General features: G+C 36.1%; 1 long non-coding RNA gene across 1 annotated transcript; it reads right to left on the bottom strand.

The window, feature by feature from the left end:
- Nucleotides 1–1200: 1200 nt before the first annotated feature.
- Nucleotides 1201–9779, bottom strand: LOC120225736. The gene is made up of 2 exons (XR_005526881.1): nt 9614–9779; nt 1201–1362 (listed from the first exon to the last, which is right to left on the bottom strand). It is a non-coding gene; the product is annotated as an uncharacterized LOC120225736 (long non-coding RNA).
- Between the last annotated feature and the right edge of the window lie 221 nt (nt 9780–10000).

Genomic DNA, 10000 nt, shown 5'->3' with positions numbered 1-10000 from the left:
CTTAGGTATTTTCAGGTGAAGTTAATCCTGTTTATTCTGTTCTTTAAAGCCCCCAAGATGTTATTTATTAGAGAGTCGTAAATACCTTATAATTTCAGGGAACACAAGAGATCACCCTATCCTACATTCTCTGAGCAATTCTACAGAACTTGGAATTAGCCAGCATAATCAGTTCTACACAAATGGCCAGCTAAATGTAATAGTGCCTGTTCCTCTGTTCTCTTTGCATCAGGTTTACTCCTCAAGTTCACTTCCTTGATATAGCTATAAAATTATATGGCTGTACCAATATATCTGCATCTTTGACATAGCTATAAAGTTTTTTAAATCTAGCTCTACTACCACTAATTTCTTTAATCCTCATTATTACCTCTCTTTTGATCCTTAATAACCGGTAAGAAATTAAAAAGTAATAATTTTCATTAAAATGGTATAAGATTGAGATTTTCAAAACAAGGAAACAAAATAAATAGCATTGCATACATACTCTAGAACATTTTACAAATAATAATGGTTTGGCATGAGAAAATGCTTTTAACAGGGATGTATGACTTAAGTATGATCCAATAATCACATACCCTTATCTAAATTAACATGAGAGGGGGCATATAACCTCACAGGGCCAATTTCTATTCTATCGATCATTTCTCCATGTTTATATATGTATATTTATATCTAAACTAAACAACGTTTCAGTATAAATTGTTTGTCAAAATACCATTTTTAAAAAAAAAAATCTATTGAATAATGATTTGGAACTAAATTATCTATAACTTTCTGAAATTGCCATGCTCACAAGAACACACCCTGAAGACATAAAGAACTTTGGCACTGAGGGACATTTGGGTGGTGCAGTTGGTTAAGCTTCCAAATCTTGATTTCAGCTCAGGTCATCATCTCATGGTTTGTGAGTTCAAGCCCCGCATCAGGCTCTGTGCTGACTGTAGGGACCCTGGCTCTCCATCTCCCTTTCTCTCTGACCCTCCCCTGCCCCACTCTCTCTCAGTAAATAAATAAACATTAAAAAAAAAAAAAAAAAACTTTGGCACTGAGCTATTTGTATGGGAACACAATTGGCTGAGTTTTTTGTTTTGTTTTGCTTTTGTTTTTGGGAGGGGGAGGCAGGAGAAGGGTTACTTAATGTTTTCCTATTTAAGGATTCTTTATCGTGAGAACCCAAGATAGTAAACGTCTGCTAAATCATTGCAAGCATATACAATGTTCATAATCCTCAAACATAAAGTCATTAGAGGGGAAACATTGATGCTGCTTTGACTCAGTCTAAGGAAGCGATGCCATGGGCTTCACAATGTCACAGGACTTTCCCAGAATTTCAGTGCCACCATGCATTACAAGATTATTCTGTAATAAAAACAAAACACACTTTCAGCTCCCTTTATTTTTTAAATACCTCCACACTTAAAAAGAAGAACAGCATAATAATTATAACATGAGTTCTGAGGTTAGACAGCCTAGGTGCAAACTCATCTGTACTCTCCCATTGTTTGATACCTTATTTAGCCTTTTTTTTTTTTTAAATGGGAATAATAATAATTACTTCCTAGGGCTGCTATGATAACTAAAATGAGATGATCAATTTTAAGTGCTTTGAAAAGGGCCTATTTCAAGGTTTTTTGAAATAATTATTATTCTCATAATAGTTCTATTTAGTCAATATCTGTTGAATATCTGTTATGTGGCATGGAATGCTAAGTGTTACAGGGAGTTAGCTCTAGGTAAGCACTGTAAGATTAACCATAAAAAATGGCAAATGTGATTCTAAGAAATAAAATTCTTTTAGCATCTGGATATTTTTCTTACAAAATATTTCATAAATGTGAAATCTTATTGCTATAAATGACATTAATATCTGCCAATCCATTTTCAAAGACTAAGTTTAATTTTAAAAAAGGCATTGTAAGAGTACTGGATAAAACTTAAAAAAAAAAACTCATGTAAGTTGTACTATCATAGTTACTATTTCATGTTGGCAAACGCAGCCTGCTTTTATCATAATATAATGCAGTGCAATCCCTCATTTGACTAAACATAGGCAAATGGCAAAGCAGCTGGTTATGCAATATTCTAGAAAAGCTTAAAAGACCCGGAGAAGAAATGAGTTGCTAAATGTTGTGATTGAATCAAGATTTTCTTGTCAAACATAATTAGCTGCAGATTGGAGTGGGTCAGTGGTCAGACTTGGTTGTCAGTACCTAACGTTGCAAATAGCCTTAGGGAAGCAAGAATCCTGTATTTTAAACTCGGATTGAAGGAAAACTATGAAGATGGAAATAGGGCTTTCACAGCTGCAAGGCTTGAAAAAATAACAAACAAAAAATCCACAGCTGTTATTTAACCTGTCTTGGCAATAGTTTTCTGTAGGATAGTTGGCAATCCTAGGATACATGGATGGTATGGAAACCAAATGTGTTTGCAAGATATGTCTGTCCAACATGGTCACTGATGATTGAAAGCATTATCATGTTCACATTGGCATTTACCACCTATAAAGTGAAAAATAACCCTTGTAATACAATCATTCCTGTAGCGACCTTAAAACAATGGAGATGTTAAATGGCTTGTGAAATGTAAAACATGATTCTCTTACGTTCAGCACTTGACACATACTATGTTAATTCTCTTTGACAGTATTCTTCCTTCTGATGAGTATTTTCTTTGCCATAGAAGTAATCATGTATAATCTTTCAATTTACTCTTCACTTCAGAACCTACATGTGATGATTTTATTCATATAGCAAAACTAAAAAAGATAATTTTATTATCCACCACCAGGTGGAAGACCTACAGAATATACACAGAAAGAATAAACTGTGTCTGATTTCTGTTTAGGGTGCTGTTAGGATTTCTACTGAATTGGTATGGGTTTATAATTTCTTCAGGATTTTAAACATGAAGGCAACTTTGGATTCTTCATGTAGAAAACGGCGTGGCATTCCAGAGCTAGCATTTAATGATCCTATCTTTATGAGATACAACAATAACAGGAACAATGACAACAATGGCAACATAGGTTTTAATTTGCTAATATTTCAGAGCTTTAAGGTGCACGGATTTCCATGCTCTTCCCCTTGCAAATTTTTTGGTAAGTGTATGTTTTATCCTTGAAGCACACTTTAAATGTTTAGATATAGATTCAAAGTGCAACTTATTCACTATTTTTTTATGTTTATTTATTTTGAAAGAGAGAGAGGGACAGAGAGAATGAGAACCAGCAGGGGAGGGGCAGAGAGAGAGAATCCCAACCAGGCTCTGCACTGTCAGCTCAGAGCTATGACAAGGGATTGATCTCACAAACCTTGAGGTCCTGAACTGAGTCTAAATCAAGAGTGGGACGCTTAACCAACTGAGATACCCAGGCACCCCCCACTATTTTTTTTTAAATCATGTTGTGGGTTGAATCATGTATCCTCACCTCTACAGATACGTTGGATTCCTAATCCTCAGTGAATGTGGTTTTACTTGGAGATAGGATCTTTACAGAAATAGTCAAATTAAAATGAGGTTATCAGGGTTGGCCTTTATCCAGTATGACCAATGTCCTTATAAAATAGGGAAATTTGGAGACAGGCACACAGAAGAAGAAAGCTGTGTGAATAATAAAGGCAGAAATGGGATGATGTTTCTATAGGCCAAATACTGCCAGCAAATCATCGGAAAGGAGAGGCACAGGACAGATTCTTTTCACAGCCTTCAGAAAGATCTCAGCCTTCCAGCATGTTTATTTTGGACTTCCAGACTCCAGAACAGTGAGACAATAAAGTCTGTTTGTTTAAGGCACCCCATTGTACTTTTGCTAGAGCTGTTAAGGCAGCTCTACAAACTAATGAAAGTAAAGTGCTGAAAAGGAGAAAATACAGATGGGCTAATTTTTTTGTTGATTTTCCTCTCACATAAACTACTTTGTTCGCAACAAGAATTGTTTCTTGCCTCTAATTGATTCACGTAAAATTAATCAAAGATTTGGGTTGCGTTTGCTTTTACTTGACATTTCCTTCAAAATTGATTTTGGGGGGTGGAGGCAGGGGTAACTCCTCTCTGGCCTCTGTTGACACATTCACTAGTTCACTAACTGGAGCTTTTGATGATTAACGCCACTCATCAGGCCCGCTCCTTCCTGCTTATGTATCATAAAGGTTTCCAGCAGCCCCCAGCAGTGTCATACTAATTCAGTACCGCAAAATTAGCAGCCGGAAACAAACCTTTGTAATTGTCTTCCTTTATAAACAGCATTGTTCATTCAGTAAAGGATAGCAGTTCCTGCCATAATTGTTTCTCCACTGAAAAGTTACTTTCTTTCCATCAGTCTTAAAAATCAATCAAAATGAATGCACATACAATTAACCAGGCTCCTGAGAAAGGGAACATTTCTTTTTCTTTGGAACTCCTCTGATTTCATCTCCGAGTGGGTCTATTGTGCAAGGATTTTTTTTAGGAAACACAAAGTACATTTAATGTGCCTTGAAGTTGCCATTGGAGAGAGTGGAACGACAGATGGAGCATGAATAAGTCTATGCCACTATCTTTTTTAATCTCAAAAAATCACTTTTTGTCTCAACAAAACTGTTCATTCTTTATACCATTTAAATGTGGAATTTGGGGCTTTCTGGTGTCCAAAGTCGAATACAGAAATTGTAAACTGAGGGTAGTGTTATGTATAGAAGGCAAGTATATAGAAATTGTTAATTTCTTAGTATGAAAGGGATTTCCTGTCAAGCATCCTTTGAAATAATATAATGCATCTTCTTCAAATTGACTAGAATTTTAATGGATGTAGACTATAGTAATTTAACAGTTTAGCAATTTTTATGATGTTGCAATTGTGAAAAATATTGAAGTACATCTTTGTATGGATAATAATAAAGTAATTATTTATTTAACGGCTGTGTGCCATTTTGTCTTCCCACCCATTCTCATTCACAGCAATGAATGAGAATTCTTATTGCTGCACATCCTCACCAGCATTTGGGGTTGTCAGTGTTCCACATTTGTCTATTCTAAAAAGTGTGTAGGGGTATCTTATTGTTGCTTTAATTTGCTTTTCCCTGATGACATAGGATGTGGAACTTTTTTTTCATATGCATATTTGCCATGTATATATCTCAAGGTCTTTGGCCCATTTTTTAATTAGGTTGCTTTTTACTAAAAAATTTTTTAATGTTTTTATTTTATTTTTGAGAGGGAGGGACAGAGTGTGTGTGAGCAGGGGAGGGGCAGAGACAGAGAGAGACACAGAGTCTGAAGCAAGTTGCATGCTCTGAGTTGTCAGTGTAGAGCCCGATGTGGGGCTTGAACTCACAAATTATGAAATCATGATCTGAGCCGAAGTCAGACACCTAACTGACTGAGCCACCCAGGTGCCCCTAGGTTGTTTGTTTCTTATTGTTGAGTTTTAAGAGGCCCCCTATGATACCTACTATACTTATATATATACTTATATACTCTATATATTTAGCATAATAGTCCTTTATCATATGTATCTTTTAAAAATGTTTTCTTCCAGCCTGTGGCTTGTCTTATTATTCTCTTGACATTGTCTTTCACAGAGAAGAGGTTTTCAATTTCAGTGAGGTCCAGTTTATCAATTATCTCTTTGTGGATTTTGTCTTTGGTGTGTTATATCTAAAAAGTCATTGCTATATCCAATTTTGCTATAATATTCCTCCTGTTATCTTCTAGGAGTGTTATGGTTTTAAGTCTGTGAGCCATTTTGAGTTATTCTTTTGTGAAGAGTTTCTGTCTAGCTTCTTTTTTCTTGTTGTTGAGTGTAGATGTCTAGTTATTCCGACACCATTTGTTAAAAAGACTGTTTTCCTCCTTTGTTAAAAATCATTTCACTATATGTGGGGTTATGTCCGGGCTCTCTTTTCTCTTCCACTGATCAGTTTTCAGTTCTTTCACCTATACCATGCTTTCTTGAGTACTAGAGCTGTAAAGCAAATCTTTAAGTTGTATAGCATTAGTCTCCAACTTTGTTCTTCCCCTTCAATATTGTTTTGTCTATTTGAGGTCTCGTGCCTCTCTATATAAACTTTAGTATCAATTTGTAGATATCTATAACTTGTTGGGAATTTGATTGGGATTGCATATCTTACTTTATTTTTGTGCTAAGAACTCAATCAATAAAAGCAATATCATACTAGCAAATTGAAAGAATAATTCCTCTTAGTTGCATCTTTCTGCTGGGTTGAGAAAAAAAATAAGAGAATTGCTCTCATAATAAACTCTGTTCTACATAGAATGTCATGTAAATTAGAAAAATAGGACCACATTTCACCACTATTTGGTGAATGTCAGCTGAAAAACGCCATAACATGGTGACTTTTCAGGATCAGTATGGTGCTATTTAAGATTGTGTTCACATGCAGGTGGCTTTGAATGGTGCCATAGCAGGTGATTTGTCTTAATCACCTGGTTGACTTGATGTCATGCAAACACTTTGCTAAAGAGATTTGGGTATATGCTCTCTTGTGATTAAGTTGGGTTATACGTTGTTATTTACTATTACTAAAGGTGTATTAAATTCTAAAAACTGGTTTTATCTACCACGTTAAGATAAATGACGGGTCATGCATTTAAAATAGGGGCGTAAACATGTATTTTTTTGTTCAAATTTGACACATATATTTTAGCTGTAATTTCTTGCGAGTGTATAATATTCTCTAAAAGAGGCAATTTACTTCAGCAAGGCAATAATTTAACTTGCAATGTGTTTAACCTCTAGTGACCAAATATACTAAACAGAGAAAATATCTACAAAGGTTGCAAACAAGTTTTTTGTTTGTTTGTTTGTTTTTTTGGGTTTTTTGGCTGAGTAAAAATAACTTGCTATTCATATTATTATTTTGTTTTGGACCTGTTGAGTTGAGCAAAATGATATGAATGAGGTTCTAGCTGAGATTACTTATTCAAGCAAAAACAGAATTAGAAGGGGCGGTGACACATACATCATTGCCACTATTAGAAGCAGCTTCAAGAATTCCATCTCAGTTGAGGGCATTAAACTCTGTAAATGACTGGGCAAGGCAAAATTATAGTCCACTAGGATAATTATAGTCCGCAGTCATATCTAATGGGATCTGCATAAATCAGAGTATTGTTTGCCACAAAGTGTATTTATACTTGTCAAATGATTGTAATTGGACATTTGCAAAGGACCATTTCAATTTATAAACAGGACTTTTAAAATGAATATTTATAAAGCACTTGTTAAGGAAAATAAATTTACTCAGGTAATTTTGAACTGTGATTTTTACAGCATGTAATATAAAACCACCTCTTCTTAAAGAAATCTCTGCTAAGCCTCTGTTAATGATAAAGCTCAAAAATTAGATAGAGATGGATATGGTCCTTTTAGTAGTTTACAGGGCAAAATATTTCATAGTATCTATATATCATCAAACAAACAAACAAACAAGCAAAGAGGAGCACAAATTTAAATTCCAAGCTGTGGAGCTATTTTTTTTTTTTTTTTTTTTTTTTTTTATGGAGGGAATAGCACCAAGGTGATACACACTGGTAAACAGATATATACCCCAACCTGTACAACTTACATAAAGTGTGACAGATAATTCTACCTCGATTATAGAACTTTCCAAAAGATGCGAGTAATGATTTATTACAGAAATTATCAAGAATTAGGGACTCAAGGGGTGCCTGGGTGGCTTAGTCGGTTAAGCATCGGACTTTCGCTTGGGTCATGATCTCGCGGTTCGTAGGTTCGAGCCCCACATCGGGCTCTGTGCTGACTGCCAGCTCAGAGCCTGGAGCCTATTTCACAGTCGGTGTCTCCCTCTCTCTCTGACCCTTCCCTGCTCATGCTGTCTCTCTCTCTCCTAGAAATAAATAAAACATTAAAAAAAAAAAAAGAATTAAAAAAAAAAAAGAATTAGGGACTTAAATGAGGCTTTAGACTACCGTATATTCTACGTTGGAAAACACATTTTTGGATATAAATTATTTTTTATCTTATTCAGTATTACTTCATTTTTAGTCGAATTAGTTTATAGAACAGTTCCTTTTCAAAGAAACTTTATTATTAGCATTACCTGTTATAAAGTATGAACAGCCAATATAAGAACTCAATTCCTTCAAACCATTGACTGGCCACCTACTCTGGGCCTATTTATGTTAATCCAATGATTATTCTATCTATCATGGGTACCATTAGTGGAAAATATACATTCTCATTTATTGCAAGGACATGGCCCACAGAACTCTTTCTGGTTTCTGATTCTATTGATTTAGTTTGGACTGCCAGAATCTAAGATGTCTCCAATAAAAATAAGCCCACAGCGGGGCGCCACGGTGGGTTAGTCGGTTGGGCGTCCGACTTTCGCTCGGGTCATGATCTCGCGGTTCGTGGGTTCGAGCCCCACGTCGGGCTCTGTGCTGACTGTCAGCTCAGAGCCTGGAGCCTGTTTCAGTCTGTGACTCCCTCTCTCTCTGACCCTCCCCTGCTCACGCTGTCTCTCTCTCTCTCTCTCTCCTAGAAATAAATTAAAAAAAAAAACATTAAAAAAAGAAAAAAAGTCCACAGCAGAGAAGCTTTTGTGGCCTATTTCTGCCTCCTTTCCAATATGGAGTTTGTTTGATTCCCCTTTGATCATCCAAGGTTCAATACCTCCTCTACGTTAATCAGGACTATACTGCCATAGCCACTGGTTGAAAGAAAACAAGGGCATTGAAGGGGAAATGGTGCGAGTCACAAAAACCTAGGGCCGTTTTAGTTCTATCAACATCCCTTTATTCTTATTGGCAAAACTTCTTCTTCTACCCAACTCTACCCAAGTAGAGCGCTCTAGATTTGTTGTTAACAAAAAAGCTTTTTCTCCAACACGTACAAGAAAGCTTTGCTTCTTTAGGAGGAAAGACAGTTTTGGATTTCCTCTAGAAATTAGAGGACGGTCTTTCAGCTCGTCCTAACACCTAACTTATGTTAGGAATTGCTTGTCATTCCCTGATAGGAGCAAATACTTTCCCAGTCGTAATTAACATTTATTCTGCCTTCCTAGAAACTTTCCCATTTGTCTTTGATGCCTAATTTATTTTCATCACTCAAGATTCAGTTCAACCAATATATTGTCTTCGCTTTTTTTTTTCTCTCACTCATAGTCTGTGTCAGGTAATGTTCTCTGAACTTTCTGCATTTTGTTGATAAAACTTTTTATAATATCTAAAAAAATGATATTCTCAACTTAACTGTGTAATCCTGTGTTCAGAAGCCTCAGACATTAAACTCTGTGTTCACAGTGTCTACATCTGATGGACACATTTTCAATCTACAGGTGGATTATGATAACTCCTATGAGTCATGATGATAACTCGTATGATCTGCCTGGGCAAAACCTTCCAGTGCCTTTCTGTATGTCAGTCTGTAGTTATCTACTCCTGTGTTGCAAGGGATCCTGGCATTATACTTATCAAATTGTCTTTCTTTAAGGATCTTCAATGAGATTAATATTCTGCTAACCACATATATTTATATGAGATTTTTGAGATATAAAGGAATAATAATAATAACACATTGCTTTTTTTTGTAAGAGTGGTACACAAACACATAAGCTTCAAAGACATGACTTGTGTAGCAACTTACCCCTGTGAGTGCCGTGGGCACCATGATGATGAAACATTCGGATGTCAAAAAGGCGGCTTTTACAGAAGCACTGCAAACATTGAGGGGAAAATGGATATGGAAAATCCATATCCAACAGGTTTATTTCTATGAGGAGAAATCTCTGGCCTCTCCATTATGAAAAGGATCTCCTATAATTATCCTCCCACCAGGTGACTGGCTGGTTCCCCTGGGACATAAAGCCCCATTATTGAGTCAGTGTTGACCTTTACATTGGCTGGCTAAGCACTTGGCACCAATGGTGGCTCCAGGTGAGATCTGCGAGGGAAAGTTCATGTTTATAGCCTATGTAAGCTCCACTTGGACTAACATGGTCACGCTGAATGTGAGCCAACTGAACAAGCATCA

The sequence above is a fragment of the Hyaena hyaena genome, unplaced genomic scaffold (assembly GCF_003009895.1).
Source record: "Hyaena hyaena isolate Hyena2069 unplaced genomic scaffold, ASM300989v1 scaffold_1497, whole genome shotgun sequence".
NCBI classification, from domain to species: Eukaryota; Metazoa; Chordata; class Mammalia; order Carnivora; family Hyaenidae; genus Hyaena; species Hyaena hyaena.
This window is presented reverse-complemented; position numbering and strand designations above follow the sequence as displayed.